General features: G+C 41.0%; 1 protein-coding gene and 1 long non-coding RNA gene across 2 annotated transcripts in view; one reads left to right on the top strand and one right to left on the bottom strand.

The window, feature by feature from the left end:
- Positions 1 to 12673, bottom strand: part of IMPDH1 (inosine monophosphate dehydrogenase 1) — a 99211-nt gene that overhangs the window by 71301 nt on the left and 15237 nt on the right. The gene's annotated exons all lie outside the window — the stretch shown is intronic.
- Positions 1 to 12673, top strand: part of LOC140127193 (uncharacterized) — a 53448-nt gene that overhangs the window by 36166 nt on the left and 4609 nt on the right. Inside the window, exons 2-3 of the long non-coding RNA XR_011854962.1 lie at positions 6368 to 6473; positions 11789 to 11875. This is a non-coding gene — a long non-coding RNA (uncharacterized lncRNA). The remainder of the gene's footprint in view (positions 1 to 6367; positions 6474 to 11788; positions 11876 to 12673) is intronic.

Here is a 12673-nt window from a genome sequence, read left to right as displayed (position 1 = left end):
TTTTCCACGTAAAGTGCTATGTGATGGCTTGTTTTCTGCATAACAAATTGCACTTCATAGTGATGGTATTTAATTTTCCATGTCGTGTACTGGGAAGCGGGAAAATAAAAAGTGAAAATGGTGAAAAAACGCATTTGCACCGTTTTCTTGTGAGCTTGGATGTTACAGCTTTTGCTGTGCACCCCAAATGACATGTCTACTTTATTCTTTGGGTTGGTGCGATCACGGGGACACCACATTTGTATAGGTTTTATAATTTTTTTCATACAAATTAAACCTCCTGTATAAATTTTTTTATTTTTATTTTGCCATCTTCTGGCACTAATAACTTTTTAAAACTTTGGTGCCCGGAGCTGTGGGCGGTGTTGGTTTTTGTGACTTTTGATGACGTTTTTAATACTCCCATTTTTAGGACTGTACGACCTTTCTATCACTTTTTATAGAATTTTTTATTTTACAAAATGGCAAACGACTGCCTTTTTCGACTTTGGGTGCTATTTTCCGTTACGGGGATAAACGCAGTGAAAAGCCGTTATTATATTTTGATCAGGCATTTTTGGATGCGATGATACCTTATGTGTTTATGAATTTAACTGTTTATCTATATTTATTACAGTTCTAGGGAAAGGGGGTGATTTGAATTTGTAGTTTTTTAATTATTTTTTTTTTAATTATTTTTTATTTTTACTATTTTTCAGACTCCATAGGGTACTTTTAACCCTAGGTTGTCTGATCGATCCTACCATATACTGCCATACTACAGTATGGCAGTATATTGGGATTTCCCTCCTCATTCATTACAATGTGTGGATAGGGTTAAAACGAGACAGCCTCGGGTCTTCAGAAGACCCAAGGCTGTAATGGTTACAGATCGCCGTTCCTTGATGATGTCACAGAGAGCGGCGATCCTTGGCAAGATGGCGGCGCCACCGGCAACGCTGCGATATGCAATATGCAACAAAGACTTACCAGCTATGGAGAGGGCTCACCAGGCAGCAGATCACTCTCTGGTATTATCGATCAGTTGCACATCAGCCGTTGCTTACAAATACTATTCAGAGTTGGGTATTCCCTAGAGCACAGTTAATATTCGTATATAGCAGGTAGAGCATGAACCCTGGGTTATCTTTGTGAGTCAAGGCCCTCTTTGTTACCAACTGTATTCAACTGTGCTAACTTTGCAAGTTTGCTGGCTATGGATCTTTCTCATTAATGGTGCATGATGAACCTGCTGCTTTTAATAGAATGGGAATGGCGTAAATTTAGACAATTCCATACTCTTAAATGGAGCAGCAGGATGCATGTTCATCCTGCTGCTACAACCATCACTGAGAATGGTATCCCCATTATACAGATTGCTGGGGTCCCATTCTTAATTGTGGGGGTGTCATCAATCAGACCCTTAGCAATCAGCTTGTTTTAGGGGATAATTTGCAAAGTTAGTACAGAACCCCAACATCTGCAAAGAGTTTGTATGTTCTCACCGTGTTTGCGTGGGTTTCCTCCGGGTACTCCGGTTTCCTCCCACACTCCAAAACATACTGTTAGGTTGTTTAGATTGTGAGCCCCATGGAGACAGGGACCAATTAGACATGCTTTGTGCAGTGCTGCGTAATCTGTGTGCGCTATATAAATAAAGAATTATTATTATTATTATTATTAAGCTTTGTCACAAGAGTATTGCATTATTTCATAAAATTATTTTCTTTAACTCCTACAATGGGATTTGTTGCATAAATGACCTTGTATCAGGCATGGCAAAATAAATATTATTTACAGTTCTTTATCTACTTGATGCCCTGCATGGAGCTGAGAAGATTATGACATGTTCATAAATTGTGCATTGGAGTTTACATGCAGAGAAACCTACAGAGTCATCACAGCTTTAACAAGCTGTAAAGACAAGAGTCCTAATTACTGCTACTTCCCTTGGTGATGCTGGTAAGTGTCAGCTCAGCACATGTATAGCTGAATCAGTGCTGTAGGCTGTTCTGCTTGCCGCTTTACTCAGTGCCACATGCTGTTAACCAGTGTCATCAACTGCAGCCATTTTATGGCTTTAGTCCACATGCTATACACGGAGCAAATGTGTTTGTACCTATTCTATGACCCACATTTACCAAAAACAGTGCAAACTGTACTATATGCAGTTTGCCTGTAGAGTGTGCAGAGTGCGCCAGATTCATGAATTGTGGTGCATGGTCTTCATGAATCTTGCGCCCCCTGCACTGCTCTGGACGTGTGCACCATTTTTTTTGGTGTACTTTATTTATGCTGCAGAATTGTGGCACACAATCCGACTAAGTACTAATACCCCCTTTTAGTGCACATTTGTTCTGTCTTGTCAGATACAGCCACAACACAAAACTGGCGCAGACACATTTTAAATACATGTACAAGCATTTTGAATGTTCTTTCAAGTGCAAAGTCAGACAGAACACAGATGCAAACACTTTAAGAAATGTGGGTCACTGTATTTATCTACTTTTGTCTTTTGCTTAAAATTGCAGCAATAAATCAATGTTGACATAACAGACATGTGAACTGGCCATTTGTGGAGATTCTGCCATGTTTTTTTTTTTTCAAATTACCTAAATTATTCTATATGCAGTTATTATTCTTATTATAAATTAACTACATGTTCACTGATTTATTTTGTGATGTTTAATAACTAACACTGGTAATAATGTTTTGATGAACCCATAAGGTAATTTCCCCTTGATCATGAGGACTGCTGGATGGTAAACACAGGACATCTACCCCAGAATCAAGGATTGTAAACCAAGGACACTGACATACAGGTGTGTGTCCCATCTAGCAGGATCCATTCTTATTTCGGCTTCTTTGTCCTTGTTTTTAAGAAAAAAAAGGCATTAAAATTACGCAAATGAGCCTGAGGGGCTCCAGGCTCCATTAACACCTGTGGAGCCCAGAGCCCCTTTGGGTCATTTGCATAATTTTAAAAGCCTTTAAACCCCCCCCCCCCCCCAAAAAAAAACAGGGAATAAGAAGCTAAAAGAAGAGCAGATCCTGCCAGAATAGACACACACCGGTATGTCAGTGTGCTTGGTTTACAATACTTCATTCTGGTGGTAGATGTCTTTTAATTATAGCGAACAGTGACAGGCAGCTGCTAATAAAGCAAATAAAATTATAGGATGTATCAAGTGAGAAATAGATTCTAATAAGTACATAGTTTTGCACTTATACAATTACCTGGTCAGACTACACATGGAATATTGTGTACATTTTTGGGAACAGGGGAATGGGTGCAGAGGAGAGAAAGTAAGACTATTAGGGTAATCGGGGGACTAGACTACAATGATAGATTACTAAACTTATTCAGATTACTAATGGGGAGACCTCATGATCATGTACAAATACCTGAATGGACAGTACAAGGATCTCTCCAAAGATCTTTTCATACCTACGCCTGTGGCTATGACCGGGGGGCATCCTCTACACCTAGAGGAGAGGCGATTCTAACATCCCCATAGACAAAGGTTCTTTACTGTAAGAGCAGTGAGACTATGGAACTCTCTGCCACAAGAGGTTGTTATGGCGGACTCTATGTACAAGAGAGGCCTGGATGCCTCAATTGTTTAATTCTTTATGGTTGGAATTAATGGATGTATTTATTCAATATTATATACTATGATACACTAGGTTAAAGTCTTCCTAACTAATGTCTCAGCTTTTGCCTGTGCATATTACCAGCATGTTCAGACCACCACTTGGAAGAGAGGGATTTATCGAGCTCTCAAAAGGGGTGACAGAAGCAGAAAATTGTGAGCCGGGGATGTTAGAAAACAACATATTTGAAAATCCAAAAGCCAATTACAGCATGAGACCCTCTTTCTGTCTGTCATATCCACATGTAGTTTTAGCCCACCTGCATTCATTACATCTCTAATTCTAGGGATCATGTTATTTTTTGTTCAATCGATCTAGGGATGTTTTTGTACCCAATGGGGCCACGGAGGATGGATTGAGAATAGCTGTTAGATTAGATTTAAATGTAAACCACCTCATTTAGCAAGAATGACAAGAAGGGTGATAGTTCTGTATCTTGATTCTAGGAGCATCCTATGGCCTTTTCTGTGCTATGGATATATCCAATTCAATCTCTACCCACAGTTTTGCATGTATAGATATAAGCACTATGGTGTGATACAAACCCTGTTGGGCTAGCCCACCGCTCTTTTTACATATAATGCGTATCCATCTAGGTCAGGAAATGTGCCAAACAAAGGACCATGTCAAACACTGGACATGTGTGGAGTGTGTGCCTTGGTTTGTATATCAGGAGGGTTTTGACCAAGTATAATCGTATTGGCAAGATTACAGGATATTAATATAGACGAATCACAACAACTGTAGGGCCAACTAATTTTGGAGGTCTCACCGCTGTGTCTCATATCATATGGGTTTAAAATTCCCACAAGAATTTGGGTATCCTTTTTGCTTCAGAAGAACCATAATGTCTTGTTGAACTGAGAGAAGAGAGAGACCTGAAATGCTTGGAGACTGAACAAGATTGACATGAACCTGTTGGTTGTCCAATACGTCATGGAAGAGTCAGTAGACGTTTGTCCACATAAGGTAGCTGATGATGTAAAATGACAAGGGTATGTAAAGCTAATGGGCCCATTTTACTGAAGGGAGGCTGGCTTTAGGGAAAAAAAGTAAATACTGTAATGTGCCAGGCATAGGAGGTCCACAAAATTCTTGATGTCGCTCTTGACTGTAATCTGCTCGTGATGTGATAAAACGTAATACAATGTTATGGTTGTGTAACATGGCTGACAACCTTTTGGTGTGAAATCACAATTCACATCACTTAAAGGGAACCTGCAATTTAAATTATCCCAACCAGAATAGATACTTCATAAAAAAAACTATGATTAAACAGCATTCCCCTTATCCCTAAATGGTTTCTTCCATGCCTGCAATGTTAAAAAGTCAGTTTGTAAACTGATATGCGACTCATCTGATGTGAGTCCAATGCTATTAATGTAGTCAATATATGTAGTGTTTACTGCCCTGCCTTGCACAGTGCCTTACTGGAGCGTTGAGATAGAGCTCTGTTACATCATTCAGCACTTCATGTCATGTGACCAGGGTAATGTCATCTAAGGTCCTTTATACCCTAATATTTGTAAAATCTATCCCATGTATTTATCTGATCACGTGAAATCATAGCATGCCTCCTTGAAGGCATCAGAGTCTGATCAGGGTGCGATCAGGGTTTGGTCAGTAAAAAACTGACATTTACGCATCAGAGTTCAATCAGTTTTCGGTCAGAGTTTGTTCAGTGTCTCAGTGTGTTTTCAATGCGTTTTTCACTCACAGATAACGCGTGTGTAAAAGAACTATGGTCTATCTTTTCTATGGCAATTGACCAGTGAAAAACGCATTGCACTTAGCATCCATCTCAGAGTGCAATGCGTTTCTGATGCATCTCTATAGACTTATATGGTGCGTTTTCCACGCATGTGATTTACAAAAGTAGAGTGTGCTGAGATTTATATGCACTTTCAAAAAAATGCGCGTTTGCTTGAAAAATAATGCAGGTCTGAAAAAGCCTGTTGATTACAATGGGTCAGAGTGTAATGCAAGTTCTGCACGTCAAAAGCATGCGCAGAACACGTGTGTGAAAAACGGCCTTAGGGGGTAAAAGACCTTAGATGACATCACCCTGGTCACCTGACATGAAGTGCTGAATAATGAGAAGTGGTATGAGGCATTGGGAGGAGCCACTGGACGGGGCCTAAGAAGCCAAGCCCCCTCTGACTAAAAGCTGTATATCAGATAATTGAACAAAGTTGATTTTATTGGGATGTGAGGAAAACTATTTTACTATGTTAATAGTTAATAAGGAACCTGTCACTTGCTGTATTTGTGAAAAATGTGGTGACAGGTTCCCTTTAACTATTGTAATAAACAGTGAACCACATGAGTTAGATTCAGCAAGCCATGTCTTTTTATAAACTGTATGTTTATTGGTTTAACAGTCTTTGTATATGTTACCATGCCTTATACAATGTTGTATGTAATCCATATAGATCAGAATTTACTCTATGTAATGTGATTTTTTTTAAAGCAGGCACAGTAAGGAGGTTTTCCATAATTCCTCAAAATCTTTCTTCCAATTTTTACTATAATATAATTCATATTTTTATCTCATTTCAACTTAATTTAACTGCATTAAAATGTTCTTCCATACATAGTGACATTACTAACATTAAATTTTTTTATACTAAAGTAAATGTGCACATTGCTGCCATTTCGTCATATTTTCTCTCTCTAGTTATTTTATCATATAGCTGAAACTAATAGTATTACATGTGCAGGCTTTTTGTCCCAGTTCACCAGGATGTCCTCTGAAAGCAGCTCTACGGAAGACTGCATAGAATTAGCCTGGACACAACCAGCTTGGATTAATGGATGTCATGTTCCATCTCTATCCCAAGGTAAGCAGTGAAGTAATCTGTGTCACTGGACACTGGGAGGCTTTATCACAAGTCGATTTACATGGACAGTGAGTTCATTTAACCCTTTCAGTGGAGCATCTATAGAGGTATTGAAAATCGGTATCATTTATCAAGTCAGTATAACACACCATCAGAAAACATTTTTTTTAACTATTGGGACATTGGTTGTGAGGTGAAATACACATGCAGATGTCTATGTACATATGCACCACCACTTAGATGTAAAGGCTATTAATTAATTTTAAACAACCTGAGCTTACTTTGGGCAGAAGGACAGTTCTCAGTATAAGGCTACTTGCAAACAAACCTGAGCACCAATGACAATAGAAACAGCTTTATACAGTCTCATGGACATTGGCAGCAATAATCTGGAGCCCACCAACTAAGGTCCTGGGCTTGAGTCCTGTAGGGGTCGGTAGGCGCAATGTGATGTTGTCGTTGTACCTAGGGGTGTAACTACAGAAGTAGCAGCTTTAGCAGCTGCTATGGGGCCTGTAGTGTTAGGGGACCCTGGTATCTGAGTTGACACTCTAAAGAGTGGAGGATGTGCACCATAATATACATATCATGCTGCACATTGTACAGTATAATCTAATATATAAAGCTGAGTGTGTGTCTTTGTGTGTATGTATGTCTAAAGGAATCTGTACCGTCATGTTTACAGTCCCCAAATTTTGCACAACTGCTCTCTGTGACTCGGGGAGTGTCATAGACTAGGTTTTGAGACAACATTTTCACCCCATGCTTTCCAAAATTCACTTATTAACCACCACATTCAGGAGCGATTGTTTGCTGCTGCTGCAGCAGTGGGATTTTGAGCTGTGATTGGTTGCTGTTCTGCCACAGGTCATTAATATGAGCTCTGAGCTGTGATTGGTACTACAGGCAATGAGTATAAGATACTTATGTGTGACGGAAGATGGAAAGGGATACAGAGATATGGGGAGATTTATCAGAAATGTGAGGTAAAACTGTTCCAGTTGTCATGGAAACCAATAAGAGACCAGCTGTAATTTTATAAACCGCTGTGGGAAAAAGAAGCCAGAGCTCTGATTGGTTGCCATGGGCAACTACAGCAGTTCTTCTCTCAGACACTTCTGATAAATCACCCCATAGACAAAGTGACATTCGGAGACAGACAGCCGCTGAAAGAGACTGCCAGAGACGGTCGCTGAAAGAGACAGTTAAAGACAGAGATAGTAAAAAATGTTTCTAAAAAAGGGACGGTCAGTGACAAAGACGGTCAGTGACAGAGATAGTCTAAGATAGTCTATAGATACATATAAAATATTTTTTGATAACCCATTCTATCTTGTTATAGCTAAAAGCAGTTATTTACTATCCCAGGCAACGCCAGGAGCTACAGCTAGTATGTATATAAAAGTACATGTCTTTCACAGTATACAGCAAGAATCTCAGATAAGAAATTTGGAGGGGGAGGGACGGGACAGCAGAACAAAAGGACTAGAGATCTCTCATGTCTAATTCATGACATCTACTTCTCCCATGTGGTCAGCATCTACTGGGACAGATCTGTGTATAAATGTACATATCAGTGCATAAATGTATAAATGCACATAAATGTATAAATGTGTGTAAGAGTGTATAAATGTCCGAGTATACAAATATGTATATTTTCTGAAGGGGTAGGGGGAGACCAATTTAGAAGTCTGCTATGTGGTCCTACCTCTCCTAGTTACGCCCCTGATTGTGCTCAATGCGTACCCTGGCCAGTAGTGCTTTGCTATAGTTCTGGTCTGCACGGTCTAGTTGTGCTTTTAGAAAATCTAAAGCTTGTAGTCTGCCCCCAGCTAGTCTACTTCACATACAAAATATATGCTGTCTAAAGATGTATATACTGTCCATACAATCATTGCCAGGTATACTAGTCTAAGGAACTGATGATTCTTTTCTTTTTTTTTTTTTTTTGGTTCTCTATTAGCAGTAGAGCAACTATTACATTCTCTGTCTTAATGCCTATGCTGAACAACAAATGCCTCACAGCATAGTACAGGTTTAACATGGTTAATCTGTTTATCAGGGCTAAAAAACAGTTGTCATGTCATTACTGCTTATTCTCTGTTGGAGCTGCCAGTCACTTTTATTGAATAATAGGTAATGTAATAATAATTGTCAACAGAGTATTGCTGCCATAAAATTAGCAAAAATTCAGCAAAATTGAATATTTGGATGTTAACGTTTTCAAATTCCATCCCTCAGTGAACTAGGTGTATTTAGGGGCTCAATTGAGAAAGTTTGAGAAATAGTGGTCTAAGTGTTGTTATACACTATTTGTCATTTTATGCGATTCCTGAAAAATGTTTGTTTGATTTACTTCAATTGCACATTTTTGTGGTTCCAAAAACATGACCAGGGCTGGCTTCAGCACCTCGCATACCCAAGCTCTGGGACAGGTGCTAGCACCGTAAAGTAAAGGTGGTGGCAGGCCACCTGGGAGAGGAGCAATTTACCAATGCCTGGGAGACACCACTGCAGAGCCGGGAAGGGTGGGGGAAATTGGGGACGGGTTTATACTGAACACAATTGCCAATGTCTCTTAGTGAAGGGGGCTGCTGCATTGCCAGCGCATGCTGCCTGGGGGAGGACTCGAAGCACCTTGCTGACAGTTACTTTTGCGTTGCCGGTGCATGCTGTCTGGGGGAGGACTCAGAGCACCTCACTGTCAATGACTTCTGCCTTAAACTGTAACATGCCCGGAAGTAACAGTAGAAGGGGAGAGCAGGAGCCTTGGACCTGCATGAGGTGGTGAAGTAACTTTCATTATTTGCTGGCCACATTGAAGCATAAAACTGATGGGCTAAGGCAGGTGTCAGGAACCTTTTTGGCTGAGAGAGCCATGAACGCTACATATTTTTAAATGTTATTCCGTAAGATCCATACATGTCTCCCAGTAGATAGGTAGTTCCAGTGTCATGGGTGCCCCTGCGATCTATGTCTCGGATCGCAGGCACACCCATGCCCCTTTCCGAGCTCACTCACCTCTCCATGTTCCTGCTCCCGTCACGTCCAGCTTGCCGTCACTCGCTGATTTAAAGGGCAAGCGTGCCGGCACTCACTGATTTAAGGGCCTCACATCATTGCCACGTGCCTTGACCGCCTGCCTGTTCCTTGACCACAAGACTGCCTAGTGATCCTGTACCTCAACCTTCGCTGCCACTGTGGACAAGTCGCGCCTGTGTAATGACCTGGTGGTACCCCGATGCAGCAGGACCATCCTGTTTTGCGGCGGGCTCTGGTGAAGACCGGGTGCCACTTAGTCCCAGGTGTCTGCTTATATCATCGTCCACGGTGGTCCGGGGGGTTCACTACTCCAAATCCTGACACCCACCACATGCCTCCCAGTACATAGGTAGTCCCAGCACATGCCCCCCAGTAGATAGGCAGCCACAGCACATGCCCCCCAGTAGATAGATAGTTACAGCAACAAAAAAAAAGTATACCAGCGATCCCTGCACCCAGCTCCTCCTCACTCCCATGCTCTTCTCTTTGAACCAGGCTTAGACAATGGCGGCGAAACACAGCAGCCGTCACTATTTATTAAAGATCTGTCTGAGAGCCATATGCAGCCAACAAAAGAGCCATATTTGATTCCCAAGCCATAGGTTCCATACATCTGGGCTAAGGCATGGGGTCCACCTGTATAAACAAAAACTATAACTTACATACAGCTCTTCATAGTTTTAGTATATAAAGCTCCCTCCAGGGGAGGGCTGTTTAACCCTAGTAGGGCCCTACTAAAACTATAAAGGGCAGTATATAATTAACCCTTAATGTTCTATGACGTACTATTACTGCATGGATTTCTGTAACTTAGCTCTCCATGCAGTAACAATACATCATGTCGAATTAGCTTGTCACCAGAGCTGAAGCAACATGCGGAAACATGGGGTGTCAGCTGTAACTGATCACGGGTGTTAAATGCCCTCAAAGTGATTCCCTCACGATTGGTGCCCCCGCAGCATTATCAGGGACTGCTCATCATTGCTATGGCAGCTCTGGGGTCTTATCTAAGACTCCAGGGCTGTCAATAGTAAATACTTGTATATTAATACTTAAATATTATAATTAACAAGCAAATAAAACGTTTTTATATTTGGTGTCTTTAGTTTCTGCGTTATTCATGCCACCACATAAGTTCAATGGAAAGAGGCCCACTGAAGCTCTGTGGCCCTGCTTGTAACATAATTTCAAATGTGTGTCTATAAAGGGAAACCATCAGCATGAACACATAGCATGTTATAAAGTAGGAGGAGATGAGTAGATTAAGGGTGAGGTCACACGTTGCAGTTAAAGCTGCGTCACAATTAGTTTTGGGGTGGTTTTAGGTGCTATTACGTATTTTAACAAGTGAAAGACCTCAAATCAATAAGTGAATGAAATTTGTGAAACAGCTTTCTCCTTCAAAATCAAATTCACCTATTCAGTTCATGTCTTTCACCTGTGAAATTGACAAAACTGCACATAAAACCAACTCAAAACTAATTGCGATGCAGTTTTAACTGCAACGTGTGACTGCCCCCTGAGGGTGCTGTCACACGTCGCGTTTACTGCATGCGTTTAAAAACGCATTGCTACAGCTGAAGGGGTATTTCCCTAATTAAACAGCTGTTAACGCTTGTGTTTACAAAACGCAAGCGTTAACGCATTGTTAACGCATGCGTTAACATTGCGGTTAACGCATGCGGTTGTTAACGCATTGTTAACGCATGCGTTAACCACGATGTTAACGCATGCGTTTTGTAAACGCAAGCGTTAACAGCTGTTTGATTAGGGAAATATCCCTTCAGCTGTAGCAATGCGTTTTTAAACGCATGCAGTAAACGCGACGTGTGACAGCACCCAGAGGGTGCTGTCACACGTCGCGTTTACTGCATGCGTTTCAGCTACAGCTGAAGGGATATTTCCCTAATTAAACAGCTGTTAACGCTTGCGTTTACAAAACGCATGCGTTAACATCGCGGTTAACGCATGTGTTAACAATGCGTTAACAACCGCATGCGTTAACCGCGATGTTAACGCATGCGTTAACGCTTGCGTTTTGTAAACGCAAGTGTTAACAGCTGTTTAATTAGGGAAATATCCCTTCAGCTGTAGCAATGCGTTTTTAAACGCATGCAGTAAACGCGACGTGTGACAGCACCCTCATATACAGGTTTGTGAATACAAAATGGTGCAATGAAGCGCAGCTCATTGGGTGCATAAGAGCTGACATCTGGTCATGTGGATGGTCCTATCAATGACTGACATTCCTACATGTGTAACTTTGCTTTCAGAAACATCTGCTCAGCTACTGATTTACAAAGCAAGGATTGTCTATGAAACCAAGTAATTAAAGGAATCAGTCACCACGATTTACCAAGGTGAACAAGCTGAAATGTAATGCAGGGCTAGGCCCAGACATGTCATACTTTTGATTTTATTTATAGCTGCTCCTTCCGTGCCAAAACTATAGGAAAATGGGAATGAGGCTGAAGCTTTTTTTTTGGGGCGTTAAAAGAGCAGCTCAGGGCACCGGCTCCAGAGAAATAACACCATTACACTTTCAGCAGCCAGTGCTTTCCCTCACCCTTATCCTATCATCTATATGACTCCTGGGTCCAGCAAGCACTCCAGCCCCATTTTCATATTTCTAAAATAAAGTTATAACATAGAAGGAGTGGATGGATAAAAAAAACATACAGTGACATGTGTGGGCGTGGCCCTAAATTTAATGTGTGTGTTGCTTGCCATGTGTGTGCTTGTCCTGAAATGTAAGGATGGGGGCTGCTACTGAGAGAAGCTCAGTGCAATCAGACAGGAGAGCAAAATGCCCTCTTGACCCTAAAGTCAGAAGATTAACAGTTCGGAACCAAGGGAACAGTTCGGAACCAAGGGCAACCAAAATTGTGTACACCAGGATTGATAGAGACAGGTTGGAATTATATCTGTGAAATGCTGTATTTTTGTTAATAACAGTGAATTAGAGAATGTGTTACTTTGTCATCCTGAGTATATTTAAGAATCCTGTCTTCGTTGGAATACCCCTTTTAATAAATCTGGTGAGTTTTTTGGCAGAAAATACTCCATAATTCTGGCGCAGACAGCTTGATTATCCTCACAAATTATGTTACCATTATTTGCATGCAAGTGAACTTAAAGGGGTTGCCCCATGAAAGAAA

This window comes from Engystomops pustulosus, chromosome 4, assembly GCF_040894005.1.
Source record: "Engystomops pustulosus chromosome 4, aEngPut4.maternal, whole genome shotgun sequence".
Lineage (NCBI taxonomy): Eukaryota > Metazoa > Chordata > Amphibia > Anura > Leptodactylidae > Engystomops > Engystomops pustulosus.
This window is presented reverse-complemented; position numbering and strand designations above follow the sequence as displayed.